The sequence below is a fragment of the Rhinoderma darwinii genome, chromosome 3 (genome assembly GCF_050947455.1).
Source record: "Rhinoderma darwinii isolate aRhiDar2 chromosome 3, aRhiDar2.hap1, whole genome shotgun sequence".
Classification (NCBI taxonomy): Eukaryota; Metazoa; Chordata; class Amphibia; order Anura; family Rhinodermatidae; genus Rhinoderma; species Rhinoderma darwinii.
The window spans coordinates 83,522,087-83,539,261 of NC_134689.1; positions in this window are offsets into that span (position 1 = coordinate 83,522,087).

Here is a 17,175-nt window from a genome sequence, read left to right on the forward strand (position 1 = left end):
AGGGGATGCATGTCTTTTGTAGGAACAACCCCTTCAGTGGCGTCGCGTTGTAGCAGCCGCTATGGCTGCTATAGCGGTAGTTACGCCACTGCTGGAGGATTAAAACTATCAATATCCTGCAGGTACCATCATTTATGCTTCCACCAGCTTTTTAACGGGGGAACCAGTCACAGCACAATGCAAAGGTCACTGTACTGAGATTAGTGAGTCAGTCGCAACAGGCAAGTCTTAGGTGAATGGTGAGACATTCATAGAATATACACCGTGCTCCAAATTATTATGCACATTGGATTTAAGTCTCATAAACATTTAATTATTAGTTTTTCAATTGAACTCATGGATGGTATTGTGTCTTAGGGCTCTTTGCATCATTGTAATCAATCTCAGACACCTGTGATAATTAGCCAGGTGTGCCCAATCAAAGGAAAACTACTTAAGAAGGACGTTCCACATTATTAAGCAGGCCACAGGTTTCAAGCAATATGGGAAAGAAAAAGGATCTCTCTGCTGCCAAAAAGCGTGAAATAGTGCAATACCTTGGACAAGGTATGAAAACATTGGATATTTCAAGAAAACTTAAGCGTGATCATCATACTGTGAAAAGATTTGTGGCTGATTCAGAGCACAGACGGGTTCTTTCAGATAAAGGCATAATGAGGAAGGTTTCTGCCAGACAAATTAATAGGATTAGGAGAGCAGCTGCTAAAATGCCATTGCAAAGCAGCAAACAGGTATTTGAAGCCGCTGGTGCCTCTGGAGTCCTCAAGGTGTAGGATCCTCCAAAGGTTTGCAAGTGTGCATAAAGCTATTATTCGGCCACCCCTAAACAATGCTCACAAGCAGAAACGGTTGCAGTTGGCTCAGAAATACATGAAGACTAATTTTCAAAGCGTGTTGTTTACTGATGAGTGCCGTGCAACTCTGGATGGTCCAGATGAATGGAGTAGTGGATGGTTGGTGAATGGCCACCATGTCCCAACAAGGCTACGACGTCAGCAAGGAGGTGGCGGAGTCATGTTTTGGGCTGGAATCATGGGGAAAGAGCTGGTAGGCCCCTTTAGGGTCCCTGATGGTGTGAAAATGACCTCTGCAAAGTACGTAGAGTTTATGACTGACCACTTTCTTCCGTGGTACAAAAAGAAGAACCGTGCCTTCCGTAGCAAAATTATCTTCATGCATGACAATGCACCATCTCATGCTGCAAAGAATACCTCTGTGTCATTGGCTGCTATGGGCATAAAAGGAGAGAAACTCATGATGTGGCCCCCATGTTCCCCTGACCTCAACCCTAGTGGGAACCTTTGGAGCATCCTCAAGCAAAATATCTATGAGGGTGGGAGGCAGTTCACATCAAAACAGAAGCTCTGGGAGGCTATTCTGACATCCTGCAAAGATATTCAAGCATAAACTGTCCAAATACTCACAAATTCAATGGATGCAAGAATTGTGAAGGTGATATCAAAGAAGGGGTCCTATGTTGACATGTAACTTGGCCTGTTAAGTTTTTTTTGATTGAAAGAGCTTTTGAATTCTGTAAATATGACCTCCTGATGCTGCAAATTCAAGAAATTACCATTTTAGTTCTCTTTACAACCTTTAAAATGTTTTGATCTCTGTTGTGCATAATAATTTTAAACAGTGCATTTTGAGTTTTTTACTTCTAAAAAAAATCTGTTATCATTAGGAGATTTGTTCAATAAAATTAACATTATACTCCAACGGTTGATGGCTTGAAGATTATACTATTTAGGAAAATCAGCGAAAAATAACATTTGCATAATAATTTGGAACGCGGTGTATAAGCTACTGTATGCTGTGAGGGTCATGTAACCGCACTGTCTGGTGCCATTGACTTAGTACAGTGGAAACATGAACAGCAGGCAGCTTAAAAAGCCCTTTTATACTGAACAATTATCGGGCTAATGAGCATTCAAAGAACGCTCGTTCCCGATAATTGCCCTGTGTAAACAGGGCACCGATCAGCCTATGAGCAAGCAAGCGCTGGTTCATCGGCTGATTGCTTCGTTTTTAATGCCTAAACTATTATCGTTGTCAGCAGCAGATCTCCCTGTGTAAACAGAGAGACATGCTGCTGACATGACAAAAATGTATGTGGACGAGCGATCAGAGTATTACGTAATTTTACGAGCCGTCTTTTGACAACGACGCGTAAAATGACAGGTCGTCGGCACAGTACATCGTAAAGCCCATTGAAAGCAATGGGCAGATGTTTGCCGACGTATTGGAGCCGTTTTTCAGACGTAATTCGAGGCGTAAAACGCCTCCATTACGTCTGAAAATAGGGTGTGAACCCAGCCTAACAATTGCTCGTCCCCATACTAGCATCTTGTGAAAGACACCAATGAGCGCCGATCAACGAGTTGTCTTGTTGATTGGCACTCATTTACACAGCCCAAGTTTGGCCATGTAATACCTGTTTTAGGCTGGGTTCACACGACCTATTTTCAGGCGTAAACGAGGCGTATAATGCCTCGATTTACGCCTGAAAATACGGCTACAATACGTCGGCAAACATCTGCCCATTCATTTGAATGGGTTTGCCGATGTACTGTGCAGACAACCTGTCATTTATGCATCGTCGTTTGACAGCTGTCAAACGACGACGCGTAAAAATACAGCCTCGTCAAAAGAAGTGCAGGACACTTCTTTCAGACGTAATTTGAGCCGTTCTTCATTGAACTCAATGAAGCACAGCTCAAAATTTACGGCTGTCTGAGAAGCCTCGCAAAATGCGAGGAGGAGCTTTTACGTCTGAAACGAGGCAGCTGTTTTCTCATGAAAACAGTCTTTCTTTTCAGACGTAAAAGCCTTCTACCGTGTGCACATACCCTTAGTCTCCCTCTCTGCTTAACTGATCAGCCCCATCAATGTCCAGAAAGACCCCACAATAGTAACCCTCATTCTCAGCCTAATCTCACCGAAGAACAAAAAAGTAAGTCAGCTTTAGGGACAGATTGTTTAAGCAGAGCAGTGTGATCACTACTAATTCTACCTGTCAGCCTCTGGTATATATTTTATATACAGAGACAGTGCAATTTCTACTACTACTAGAATTTGTGATACTTCACTAAGCTCACTGTGTGTAGAATCGAAAGAACCCAAGTTCTTGGTGTTGTACATCTTAAGGTTCTGCTTGGGTCAAACTTTTAGCCTCAAACATTAATCTTCATGCATTTTTTACAAAATATAACTCCTGACGAAGCCGAAGGCAAAACGTGCGTCGAGGAATCTCCTGGGGTGTTCCTATCCTGTCCAGCCTTATCTCGTATCTTTTTGCATCCATCATGACTAAGTGTATGTTTTGACTTTTCAGTTATTCCATTCCTCCCAACTTTTGAATTCAGAAAAGAGGGACATTTTAAGCCACGCCCCCTAACCACGCACAATATCCCGCATAAGCCCATCAAATCACGGCCAGATCCTTCTGCAAATAACGCGCGCACATTCTCACTGCGGATCTCTAGACTGTCTGGATATCACAGATATTATATTTCAGGTTATATCGTCTTTGTGTTACTTTTCCTAACTTGGGTATAACATTTGCTCATCACGGCAGCAGCAGCTGCAGGACAAACCAACAGGCTGAGAACAATGAAAGTCAAGAGGGAGACCCTGTGGTGGATGACTTTTCAGTTGACAGGTAGCAGAGTTACATGATGGGGAATTGTTTTTCCTGTTGTATAACTCTGCTACCTGTCAATGGAAAAATCATCTGCCAGAGGGAAAAATGTTTGCCCATGGCGGAGTACCACAAAGAAACACTGGGGAATCAAACATGGTGGGGAAACATTTTTCCCTGTGGTGGATGACTTTTCAGCTGACAGGTAGCAGAGTTACATGAAGTGGAATTATTTTTCATTGACGTCTAGTATATATCGCAGCGAAGGGAAGAAGACAGAAGTCGCTAGAGGTGAGGAGAAGTATTTTTATTCTTCATATTACGAACCTTATTATTTTGTTTTGCAGGTTCCGCTGGACCGTTTGGACTACCTAGTAGATTCGTTGGACTACTGCGATGATCTACGTTTTAAAAAAAATAAAATAGTCAAAGACGGTTGTGTGGGGGTGTTCTTATTTCAATTTTCTTATGTGTCTGTGTTTTTTTTAATCCTTTATTAGCGCCTTGGTAATGGCAGTTGTCTGATTGACTGCATCCATTACTAAGGTGGGGCTTAGTGTGAGCCAGTAAAAAGGCTGCAACTGACCCCCATTATTACCCTGGTGCCCACCACCACCAGAGGTGTCGGGAAGAACCGGGTACGATCCAGTACCCGACCATCTGTACTGATGGCCGGACACTGGGGCGGCCGCAGGCTGATATTATTAGGCTGGGAAAACTGTGGCCCTTCCCACCCTGGTAATGCTAGCCTGCTGCTGCTTTGTTGAATCTGGCTGGTTAGGAAAATGGGGGGGAAAGCAATGTCGTTTTCTTTTTTTTTCTTTTTTAAATCGACGTGGGGTCCCCCCCATTTTCCATAACCAGCCAGATACAACACAGCAGCAGCCTAGCATTACAAGGGTGGGAAAGGCCAAGGTTTTTGGCCCTTTCCAGCCTTATAATACCAGCCTGCTGCTGCCCAGTGCCCGACCATCACTACAGTTGGTCTGGTACTGGATCGCACCAAGCTTTTCCCAGCACCCCTGGTGGCGGTGGGTACAGGGGTAATAATGGGGGGTTAGTTGCAGCCATTTTACTAGCAAACATTAAGCCCCACCTTAGTAATGGACGTTGTCAATCAGACTGCTGCCATTACTAAGGCACTATTAAAGTATTAAAGAAAACACAGACACATAAGAAAATATTTTTTTATTGAAATAAGAACTTCCCCACATAAAAAAATATGTAGATCATCGAAGTAGTACAACGAATCAACGACCTAGTTAAAACGGTCCAGCGGAACCTGCAAAACAAAAAAAATAAAGTTAGTAATTTGAAAAATAAAAAATATTATACTCACCTCCAGCAGTCTTCTGTCTTCTTCCCTGCGATGCAATAGAAACTAGACATCAATGAACTTCTGAAATGTCATATATTACAAATTAAAAGGGTTTTCCCCACAAACACATGTATCCCCTATCCACAGGATAGGGGATACATGTGTGATCGCTGGGGGTCCGACCACTGAGGCCCCCAGAGATGAGAACTGGGGACTGAAAGTCCCCCGAAGTGGCCAGCGGTCCATTCATTTCTAGGGACTTAGGGGACCACTATCTCTGGCAGCTCCATAGAAATTAACAAAGCAATGGTCGAGCAAGTGCACTAGTGCTCCATTCTCATGGAGCACTTCGATGGAATTTCGGTCCCCCGATCTCATCACTGGGAGTCCCAATGGTCAGACCCTCAGCGAACACACATGTATCCCCTATTCTGTGGATAGGGGATACATGTGGTTGTGGGAAAACCCCTTTAAAGGGGTTTTGCAATCCCTAAAAATTGATGGCCTATTCACAGGATAGGCCATCAATAGCTAATGGCTCGGGGTCCGACTCCTGCGACCCCCGCCGATCAGCTGTTTTGAAGGGGGTGCAGTACTTGTACGAGCACTGCTTCCCCTTAGTTTTTTCTTGCTCACTGTGAATCTCCGACACAGATGCAGCGGCGATTCACAGGTATTTCAGCCTGTTCTCCCAATTCACTTCAATGTTAGAAGGCTGCAATACTGTGAATCGCCACTACATCTGTGTCGAAGATTCACAGTGAACAAGAAAAAACGAAGGGGAAGCAGCGTACGAGCGCTGCACCCCCTTCAAAAATGCTGATCGGCAGGGGGTCCCGGAAGTCGGACCCCGACCCATCATCTTTTGATGGCCTATCCTGAGGATAGGTCATGAATTTTTAGGGACTGGATAACCCTTTTAACTCCATATGGAGCATCCATTTAGGCATTTTTATACTTAAAGTGTTTGGTAAACGTTTAACAAACTTCTGACGTGTCATAGTGACATGTCAGAAGTTTGCATTGGTGGGGGTCCGAGCACTGAGACCCCCACCAATCGCTAAAACGAAGACGCTGAAGAGCTCGTGTGAGCACTCAGCTGCTTCGTTTCTGTTCTATTTACTGCCTATTTACTGCTTTTTGTCTATAGGGACAGTGATCAGTTCCCTAAGGCTTGCACCCCCTTTCATTTAAGCCTGTGCTACAGGATTCTATTTTTGTAGATAGATTAGATAGATAGATAGATAGATAGATAGATAGATAGATAGATAGATAGATAGATAGATAGATAGATAGATAGATAGATAGATAGATAGATAGATGATAGATAGATATGAGATAGATAGATAGATAGATAGATAGATAGATAGATAGATAGATAGATAGATAGATAGATAGATAGATAGATAGATAGATAGATAGATAGATAGATATGAGATAGATAAATAGATAGATAGATAGATAGATAGATAGATAGATAGATAGATAGATAGATAGATAGATAGATAGATAGATAGATAGAGATGGATGGATGGATAGATAGATAGATAGATAGATAGATAGATAGATAGATAGATAGATAGATAGATAGATAGATAGATAGAGATAGATGGATGGATAGATAGATAGATAGATAGATAGATAGATAGATAGATAGATAGATAGATAGATAGATAGATAGATAGATAGATAGATAGATAGATAGATAAATAGATAGATGTGATAGACAGACAGACATATAGATTAGATAGAAGTTTAATGGAGAAGTGTGGGTATTTTTTACTACCACTATTCTCCCTCTCCTGCCAGAAGTTACAGCAGTCCAGAGAGGGGGGAGGGGGGAGCTTAAAAAAGAATGTGCCTGGAGACACACTATTTTCTAAAACCATAAAATAATGTAATTTATCTTATGATTTTATAAATGCTAGTGTTCCCAGGCACTAAATAGTTTAATCTGTGTACTCACCAGTCACCCCTGTCCTGTGGCTTCGTTCTTCTCCTCTCCAGCGTTCCGCTTCAGTGTGTCTGCTGCACTCGGCTCCCTGCTCCAAGCAGACTGCTGTGCAGGCAGCGTCATTGCAGGGGGGGGGGGCGTGGCTGGCAACAGGGAGAGTCGGGGGCAGGGCGGGACATTGCTCAGACTGCCGGGACGGCGGGACAGCAGTCAAAAACCGGGACTGTCCCGCCGGATTCGGGACGGTTGTGAGGTCTGGTTATTCACATGTCTTGTATATGATTTATGTCTGAGTCTTTGAATTTCAGACTGTATTATCTTCGATTAGACATCTCTATCTAGGGCATATCTATCCTACATACAGTGGGGGTTATCTCCCCACATGCTGTACCTAGTTATATACCTTACCTTTTGCGTTTCAGACTGTATCATCATTGATTAGGTATTTTTATCTAGGGTATCTCTATCTTACATACAGTGGGGCTATTTCCCCATCTACTATACCTAGTTATAGGTTCTCTGTCATTTGTTGGTATTCAATAGTGCTATTTTCCATGGTATAAATGGTATTATCCATTGCCCTTGTACATTGTGGTTCAGGCACATATTTATTTTGTACTGGATATTGTATTGGCACCTACTTTTTGTGTCTTATGTCTTGCTCTCCCATCTTTTAACTGTATTGATGATTTTATGTACTTTGACTATTTTTTCTATTAAAGTTATATTTGTACTATTACTCAGGCGTGCTATCCTTCTGTTTTTGGGTTACTATTGTAGGTTTTCATATATGCAGATGAAGGACTCTTCATGTTTGGCCTTGAGGATCTTGTTTAGGTTGTGTGGGTCAAACTTTTAGCCTCAAACATTGATCTTCATGCATTTTTTACAAAATATAACTTTGATGCAAATGTAATGAAGACGCCCATGAGTGTAAAGGGCAAAGTGACATATTTAAAATGTACTGTGTGTCTTTCAGAAAATATAACGGTATAACATAATTTTTTTATTTTATAATTCAGGTTTTATTTGTGTATTTCAAAAGTGTCAGCGAAAAGATTAAACAAGCCAAGTCTATTTGTGGGCATCTGTGTTGCTTTGAACAAGCCCATTCTATTACTGGTTTTCATGTGTATGGCTGTGCACAAGTCAAGTTCATCACTGGGTGCCTGTGTGGTTTTAACCCCTTCCCGACATTTGCCGTATGGATACGTCATGGAAAGCTAGTGCTTCTTGCATTTTGCCGTATCGATACGACAAATGCATGGCACAGGCTCAGAAGCTGAGTCGGTGCCATCATCGCCGGATGTCAGCGGTGTATTACAGCTGACATCCGGCTGTAATGGCGGGGACCGAAATTAGCGTTGATCCCCGCCATTAACCCCTTAAATGCAGCGGTCAAACGCGATTGCTGCATTTAAGTTGTTTGCAGCTCATCGGAACCCCAGCAATTGCCGGGAGTTCCGGTGGCTGCAATAGCAACCGGAGGCCTAACACTGGCCTCCCGATATGCCAAGCATGGAAGTTTTCCAGGCCTCTCTCGGAGGCGGAGCCTGAAAGGCTTCCGTAGCCGACGGCAAGATAGCGATGGCTCTGGAGCTGAGCCGGCGTCATTAGCGGTAGATATCAGCTGTATGTTACAGCTGGCATCCACCTGTAACGGCAGGAACCAGAGCTAGCTCCGATTCCTGCAAATTAACCCCTTAGATGCAGCGATTAGAAGCAATCGCTGCTTTTTATAGGTTGCTAGCAGATCGCCAGCCCTGCCATGCAATCAGGGCTGCCGATGCTGCTATGGCAACAGGAAGCCTAACAATGGCCTCCTGCTCTGCCATTACGGAAGCCGATCAGGCCTCGCCGGGAGGTGAAGCCTAATAGGCTTGCTGTCAGTGAATGACTGACAGATCTAATATATTGCACTACATAGGTAGTGCAATGTATTAGAAAAAAAATATCAGACAGTTGGACCTTCAAGTCCCCTAGTGGGATTTGAAAAAAATTGTAAAAAAAAAGTATAAAAAGGTGTCAAAAAAAAAAAAAGTTTTAAAACATATACCGTAATAAAAGTTTCAAGTAATAAAATAAAACACAATCGCCCTTTTCCCTTTTCAAGTCCATTATTATTGAAAAAATTAATAAACCATACATAATTGGTATCGCCGCGTCCGTAACGGCCTAAACTATAAAAAATATTATGTTATTTATTCCACGCGGTGAACGGCGTAAAACTATACCAGAATTTCAGTTTTTTGGTCACAGACAAAATACATTCTTTTTACAAAAGTAATTTTTTTGTGCAAAAAGTTGTAAAACATAAAAACGTACTATAAATTAGTTCTGACCTGCAGAATAAAGTTAACATGTAGTTTATAACGCATGTTGAATGCTGTATAAATAAAAACTAAAAAAAACAATGCCAGAATTGCAGTTTTTTGGTCACCTTGCCTCACAAAAAATAGGATAAAAAGTGATCAAAAAGTCGCATTTACCCCAAAATGGTACCAATAAAAACTATTGCTCGTCCCGCAAAAAAACAGCCCTCATACGACTACGTCTATGAAAATATTAAATTAGTTAAGGCTCCAATAAGCCAGAAAAGAAAAAATATGCAGTTGTGCAGGCCCGAATATTTCTTCTGTTTTAAGAGGCGAATTATAAAGGCCCTAAAATTAGGGAACCAGGAAGGGGGGGCACAAACATATCTGCTGGAAGCGAGGGCCCCTGCATTATACCAGGACAACAGTTCCCAGCAAAATTCCCCAAACTGCAAAGGTGCGGAGTGTGGAACAAAAGGGGGATATGGAAGGACATTTATCAGTGCGACACTGAAAGGATTGCTTCACAGCGTAACACACATCTATGGATTATTTTACAGTTTTTTTTAACCCAATTATTATACCACCTGACTATGCCCCTGATGTACTCTGCCCAGCTTACATATGCCCCCACATTATAAACAGAAACACCAGCAATATTCAAACAAAATTACTACCAAGCAAATCCACGCTCCAAAAGCCAAATGTTGCTCCCTCCACTCTGAACCCTACAGCGTGCCCAAACAGCAGTTTACTTCCACATATGTGGCATCGCCATACCCGGGAAAACCCTTTAAACAATTTTTGGCATGTGTGTCTCCAGTGGCATTCGCTGGGCACGACATATTTGACACTGAAATAGCATATCTATGGAAAAATTTAAATTTTTACTTTGCACCATCCGCAGCGCAATCATTTTTGGAAAATACCTGTAGGGTGAAAATGCTCACTACACTCCTTAGTAAATGCCTTAAGAGATGCACTTTCCAAAATGGGGTCACTTCTCTGGGGTTTCTTTTATTATTTCACATCAGAGCTCTGCAATTGTGAACCAGTACTTTGTAAATCACCAAATTAGGCCTCAATTTTACATGGTACTCTTTCACTCCTGAGCCCTGTTAAATATACAGGCAAAAGATTAAGACCACATGTAGGGTGTTTCTAAAACCAGGAAACACAGCATAATAATAAGAGAGCTGTCTTGTTGTGGTGGCACAAGCTGGATACCACATATTGGCATATCTATGGAAAAAATCAAATTTTCACTCTGCAAAATCTAATTTTTACAAAAGACCTGTGGGGTTAACATGCTCACTACACCCCTAGGTGAATACCTAGAGGGGTGTAGTTTCCAAAATGGGGTCAGTTCTGGTGGGGTTTCCATTGTTTAGGTCCCACAGGGGCTTTTCAAATGCGACATAGCGCCCAGAAACCAATCTATACTCCGAAAGCCAAATGGCACTCCTTCCCTTCTGAGCCCAGCTGTGTGCCCAAACAGCAGTTTATGACCACATATGGTATATTGCCATAGTCGGGAGAAATTGCTTTACAAATGTTGGGGTTCTTTTTTTTCCTTGATTTGTTGAGAAAATGAAAAATTTTGAGCTAAAGCTTTGTCTTATTGAAAAAAAGGGATTGTTTTTATTTTCACTGCCCAATTCTAATAAATGCTAACTATACCCCTAGATAATTTCCTCAATGGGTATAGTTTGCAAAATGGGGTAACTTGTGGGGGGTTTCCACTGTTTTGTCCCTTCAGGAGCTTTGCAAATGCGACATGGCCTCTGCAAACCATTCCTGCTAAATTTGAGCTCCAAAAGCCAAATGTCTCTCTTTCCCTTCTAAGCCCAGCCATTTATGACCACATGTGGGGTATTGTTTTACTCGGGAGAAATTGCTATACAAATTTTGTGGTTGTTTTTCTTCTTTAGTCCTTGTGGAAATGAGAAAAAATTAGCTAAACCTACATTTTCTTTGAAAAAATGTAGATTTTAATTTTTACAGCCTACTTACAATAATTTCTGCAATAAACCAAAATGCTCACTATACCACTAGATAATTTCCTTGAGGCGTGTATTTTCCCAAATGGTGTGATTTTTGGGTGATTTTCACTGTTTTGGCACCACAAGAGCCCTTCAAACCTGACATGGTGCCTAAAATATAGTCTAATAAAAGGAAGGCCCCAAAATCCTCTAGGTGCTCCTTTGCTTCTGAGGCCGGTGCTTCAATCCATTAGCACACTAGGGCCACATGTGGGTATTTCCTAAATCTGCAGAACCTGGGCAATAAATATTGAGTTGCGTTTCTCTGGTAAAACCTTCTGTGTTGCAGAAAAAAATTGATTAAAAATGAATTTCTGCAAAAAGAAATTTGTCAATTTCACCTCTACTTTGCTTTAATTCCTGTGAAACATCTAAAGGGTAAAGAAACTTTCTAAATGCTGTTTTGAATATTTTGTGGGGTGAAGCCTTTAAAATGGGCTGACTTATTGGGGGTTTCTAATATATAAGGCCCTCAAAGCCCCTTCACAACTGAACTGGTCCCTGAAAAAATAGCCTTTTTGAAAATTTCTTGAAAATGTGAAAAATTGCTGCTAAAGTTCTAAGCCTTGTAACATCCTAGAAAAATTAAAAGAATGTTGAAAAAAATGATGCCAATCTAAAGTATACATATGGGGGATGTTAATTAGCAACAATTTTGTGTGGTATAACTGCCTGTCTTACAAACACATCCATTTAAAAATATAGAAAAATTGTAATTTTCGCAATTTTTCGGTAAAATTTGTTGTTTTTTACAATTAAATACTGTATATATCGAGCAAATTTTGGCAGTAACATAATGTCCAATGTGTCACTAGAAAACAATCTCAGAATCGCTAGGATAGGTAAAAGCATTCCGAAGTTATTACCACAAAGTGAAACATGTCAGGTTTGAAAAATTAGGCTCTGTCAGGAAGGTCAAAAGTGGCCACAGAGGGAAGGGGTTAAACAAGTTTATTATTGGGTGCTTGTGCAGCTTTAAGCAAGCAAAGTTTGTTACTGGGTGTCTGTGTGGCTTTTAACCCTTTCCCGACATATGACATACAGTTACGTCATAGCCGGGTAGGGGAAGTATGGAGCGGGCTCACGGAGTGAACCCGCTCCATACGATGCGGGTGTCCGCTGTATGTTACAGCTGACACTTCAGAGTAACGAGCGACATCGCGCTCGAGTGTGATCCCGCTCGTTTAACTCGTTAAATGCTGTGGTCATTAGCGACCTCTATATTTAAATCGTTAGAAAGAGGGGGCGGCCCCCTCTAACAGCTCATAGCGCCCCCTGCAAAGCAATCGCGTGGGGGACGATGGTTGCTATGGCTGCCTGGGGGACTAATGAAGGACCCCCAGGTCTGCCATCTTTGTACACCTATTAAGCCCTGCCTCCGGCAGGGTTTAATAAATACCTGTCAGAATCACGATATACTGCAATACATTAGTATTGCAGTATATCGTGCAAGCGATCTAATGATCGCTGGTTGAAGTCCCCTAGGGGGACTAATAAAAAAAGTAAAAATGAATTCAATAAAGTTTCTTTTTTGTGTAAAAAAAAAAATATATATATTAAAAGTAAAAAAAAAAACCCTTTTCCAAATTTTCCCCCTAGAGCGTAGTAAAAAAAAATAAAAAAATAAACATAATTGGTATCGCCGCGCCCGTAAAAGTCTGAACTATTACAATATATCTTTATTTAACCTGCACGGTGAACGCCGTAAAAAAAAAATTGTAAACGCCAGAATGTCTATTTTTTGGTCATCTAATCTCCCACAAAAAATGAAATAAAAAGTGATCAAACCGTCGCATTTACACCAAAATGGTATTATTAAAAACTACAGCTTATCTCGCAAAAAATAAGCCCTCATACCACTTAATCGACAGAAAAATAAAAAAGTTATGGCTCTCAAAATTTGGCGACACAAAATAAATTTTCTTTTTTACACTTTACACTTTTAGGTTTTTACTTGTATAAGTAGTATAATATAAAAAAAAACTATATATATTTGGTATCGCCGTAATCGTATTGACACACAGAATAAAGTTAACATGTTGTTTTAATTTCACTGTGAATTCCGTACCCCACAAATAATTTTTTGCCCGTTTCATACTACATTATATGGCAAAATAAATGGTGCTACGAAAAACTACAACTCGTCCTGCAAAAATCAAGCCCTCATAGGACTATATCGACGGAAAAATAAAGACGTTATGGCTTTTGGAAGGTGGGGGGGAATAAACAGAAAATTAAAATCTGAAAGTTGTTTACGACGGGAAGGGGTTAATAAGCCAGATTTATTCATGAATGTCTTTCTGTGCGACTTTTAACAATCCAAGTCTAGTTTCCGTTTCTTTTAAACAATAGCCTATACTATTTATTGTTTCCGCTAAAATAACTGAAACCTTACGGGACGGAAACAAACGGAAACTATTTGCAGCGGAAGCATTACCATTGAAATCAATGGTAATGCAACTGGGAAGCTATGGTTTGCATTTGGCTCTCCGCTCATCTGTTCCTCTGACGGAATGGATGAATAGGAAACCCCAAGTGGAACCCGATGATAATCGAAATGAGGCATAAAAATGCTGCAAAAACACTGTGTTCAGGAATTCTCGGGTTTACCTTCTTCTGATTATATACGACAGAGGAGACAGCTTGTGGTCAGCATCTACTAGTAAGCCACAGGATCGTGAACACTCAGGAGTGAAACAGAACTGACAAGGCAAAATAAGTAATTAAGTTGTATTGCAATATGGCAGATATTTATGTAATAGTCATTGCCCCCAACTTGTCTTTAAGTCACACTATAAGTTTGGGGATTTTATATAAATGATGAAAAATATATTTTCAGTCAAACTTACCTGTTTCGTATTGCCATACTTTTTAGCTGTGTGTTTGCGACTTGCGATGAGCAAGGGCTCAACGCAAGTCGCAAGCAAGTATGCTAAAAAGTCAAAACTAGCATGTCAGTCTCTAAAGTACAGTAGAAAAGTTGTCTGGTGCCAAGGAGGTCTTTGAGCCAGGTCCAAATCTAGATATTGGGCACTTGATTATTCTTCACCTCTTGAATGTGGGCAAGAACAATGGCAAACTGTGCATCTACGGTAGAGACGCCATTGAGGGTAGTCATTAGAATTAACAAATAAACATATAGAAGTTCTATATGTCATCACTACCACTTCATATTAAATGTCTCCTTACATTTGTAGAAAAATACTATAATGTCTACGATTAACTGTGAGCTTAGTCATAAATACAATATTTCCTAAAACTATAGTGAGTTTGAAAGTAACAGGGGCATAACTCTTAGGGTATGTGCACACGAGAAGTGCCTTTTACGTCTGAAAAGACAGACTGTTTTCAGGAAAAAACAGCTGCCTCGTTTCAGCCGTAAATGCTCCTCCTCGCATTTTGCGAGGCTTCTCTGACAGCCGTAAATTTTGAGCTGCTCTTCATTGAGTTCAATGAAGAACGGCTCAAATTACGTCTGAAAGAAGTGTCCTGCACTTCTTTTGACGAGGCTGTATTTTTACGCGTCGTCGTTTGACAGCTGTCAAACGACGACGCGTAAATGACAGGTTGTCTGCACAGTACGTCGGCAAACCCATTCAAATGAATGGGCAGATGTTTGCCGACGTATTGTAGCCTTATTTTCAGACGTAAAACGAGGCATAATACGCCTCGTTTACGTCTGAAAATAGGTCGTGTGAACCCAGCCTAAGGCTGGGTTCACACGTGGCGGAATTTCACTTAAATTCCGCTGTGGACTCTCCGCAGCGTTAATCCGCAGCGGAGCCGTTTGTCCATTGACTTACACTTTAATTTAGCAGTGTTCGTTTAGACGAGGCGTAAAATTCCGCTGCGGAGCATAGGCTGCGGAGCGGAATTTGGTGTCCGCAGCATGCTCTGTCTGTTGCGGAGCAGTGGCGGACTCATGGCGGAATTTCTCCATTGACTTCAATGGAGATTCTAATTTCCGCAATGAAGTCCGCAGCTGTCATGCACATGTTATTGGTATTTCTAGGTCTACAGCCAGACTGAGGAAGTCAATGGGGCTCCCGTAATGACGGGAGCGTTGCTAGGAGACGTCAGTAAATAGTCACTGTCCAGGGTGCTGAAAGAGTTAAGCGATCGGCAGTAACTGTTTCTGCACCCGGGACAGTGACTACCGATCCCAATATACATCTATCTGTAAAAAAAAATGAAGTTCATACTTACCGAGAACTCCCTGCTTCTGTCTCCAGTCCGGCCTCCCAGGATGACGTTTCAGTCTAAGTGACGGCTGCAGCCAATCACAGGCTAATAACAGGCTGCAGCGGTCACATGGACTGCCGCGTCATCCAGGGAGATCGGGCTGGATGCCGAAGGAGGGACGCGTCACCAAGACAACGGGCGGTAAGTATGAATTTCTTTGACTTTCACAAGGGAAAGTGCTGTCCCTTCTCTCTATCCTGCACTGATAGGGAGAAGGGAAGTACTTTTACCGCAGTCCGCAGCAGCTAGTCCGCATCAATTTACTGCACATTTTGTGCAGATCCGCAGCAGAATCTGCAACGCAGATTCTGTGCGGCATTGATGCGGACAGTTGCGGAGGAAATCCGCCACGTGTGGTCATGCCCTTAGGGTTGAGGTTGCGGTCACACCTGATCACTGGAGCCAGAAGAGGCCCGAAGGACCTTCTGCCCTAAGTTTCAACTTACCCCTCTGGATCGTAAAAGACATTCTGGGGTATTCTATGGAATGACCTCTGATCATTTGCTGCTATAAACTTTAAAAAAAAATTTATGATATTCTCACTCTCCATTATTATGGCATTAGTTTAAAGAGAAAGTCTTTCACTAAACTAGCACTACACAATAATCAGTTACAATGGTCATTTTACAAGACGCTATAAGACACAAAAACACACTGGCAAGCATTAATTTAATTTAATATATAATATTTATAATTTAGATACAGGCATAAATATAAAATTGGAATAACTATTTTTATCAAATGCATCAAGCAATGAGAGTTCAAAAAGTAAACTCACTGAGCATAACGGTTTGACGTAATGGGTTTGTTAAAAGATATAGCATGCACGGTCTATTTTCTGTAAATATGTATGATTGCAAGGGAAATATCCATTTATCTTTTTCAGGGAGCAGGACTGTTACCAAGAACTGCACAGCAAAAATGTTATCAGCATTTAGAAAATAGAAGCACACAGAGGAATTTAGGTTTCTACATTGCATGGCCCTCAACAACTGGACGCATTTCAGAAGATAAAGTAAATAAGAAACTAGAAATATGTTTTTTGTTTTTTTAATGCCACTGATTAATCTATTAATGCTTAGTATAAATGTGTGGGATATAATTTTTGCCACCTGTTATTCAGTTTATACTCCTCATAATGTATTATCTATTATTTAAAATCGTGTTCTCAGATTGGAAAAATGCATGTTCAAAATAAATAAAAAACGCCACCAAAAACGCTTGTAAAAGATTCAATGAATCTATGTGCTGATCTAATCTAAACAAACTGATGCAGTTCAGCAAACTGATGAGTTGATCTCGGCATTCACACTACCCAACTAGAAAACAAGATGGGTGACTTTTCCATGGCTCACAATGAACTGGTGGATGCACACGAAATGATGCAAAACAAAATAAAGTGGCTCATTCCGTTCATGTTGTTTATATGTGTTATTATGTTTTACATTGTATTGTCTTTGTGTGTCCTGTTTTTTGCTGTTACTACAGATTTTCTACATTGCAGAATCAAGTGACTGCTATCTCCATGACTCCATGACATTGAGTCAGCTTCATGTTAATTACCTCTCGAGACATCGTTGATCGGCGCTCATCTGCTCCTGTCAAAAGGAGCAATGGATGGGGACGAGCGGTCGTTAATCCGATTGCTCATCCCCATATGTTAT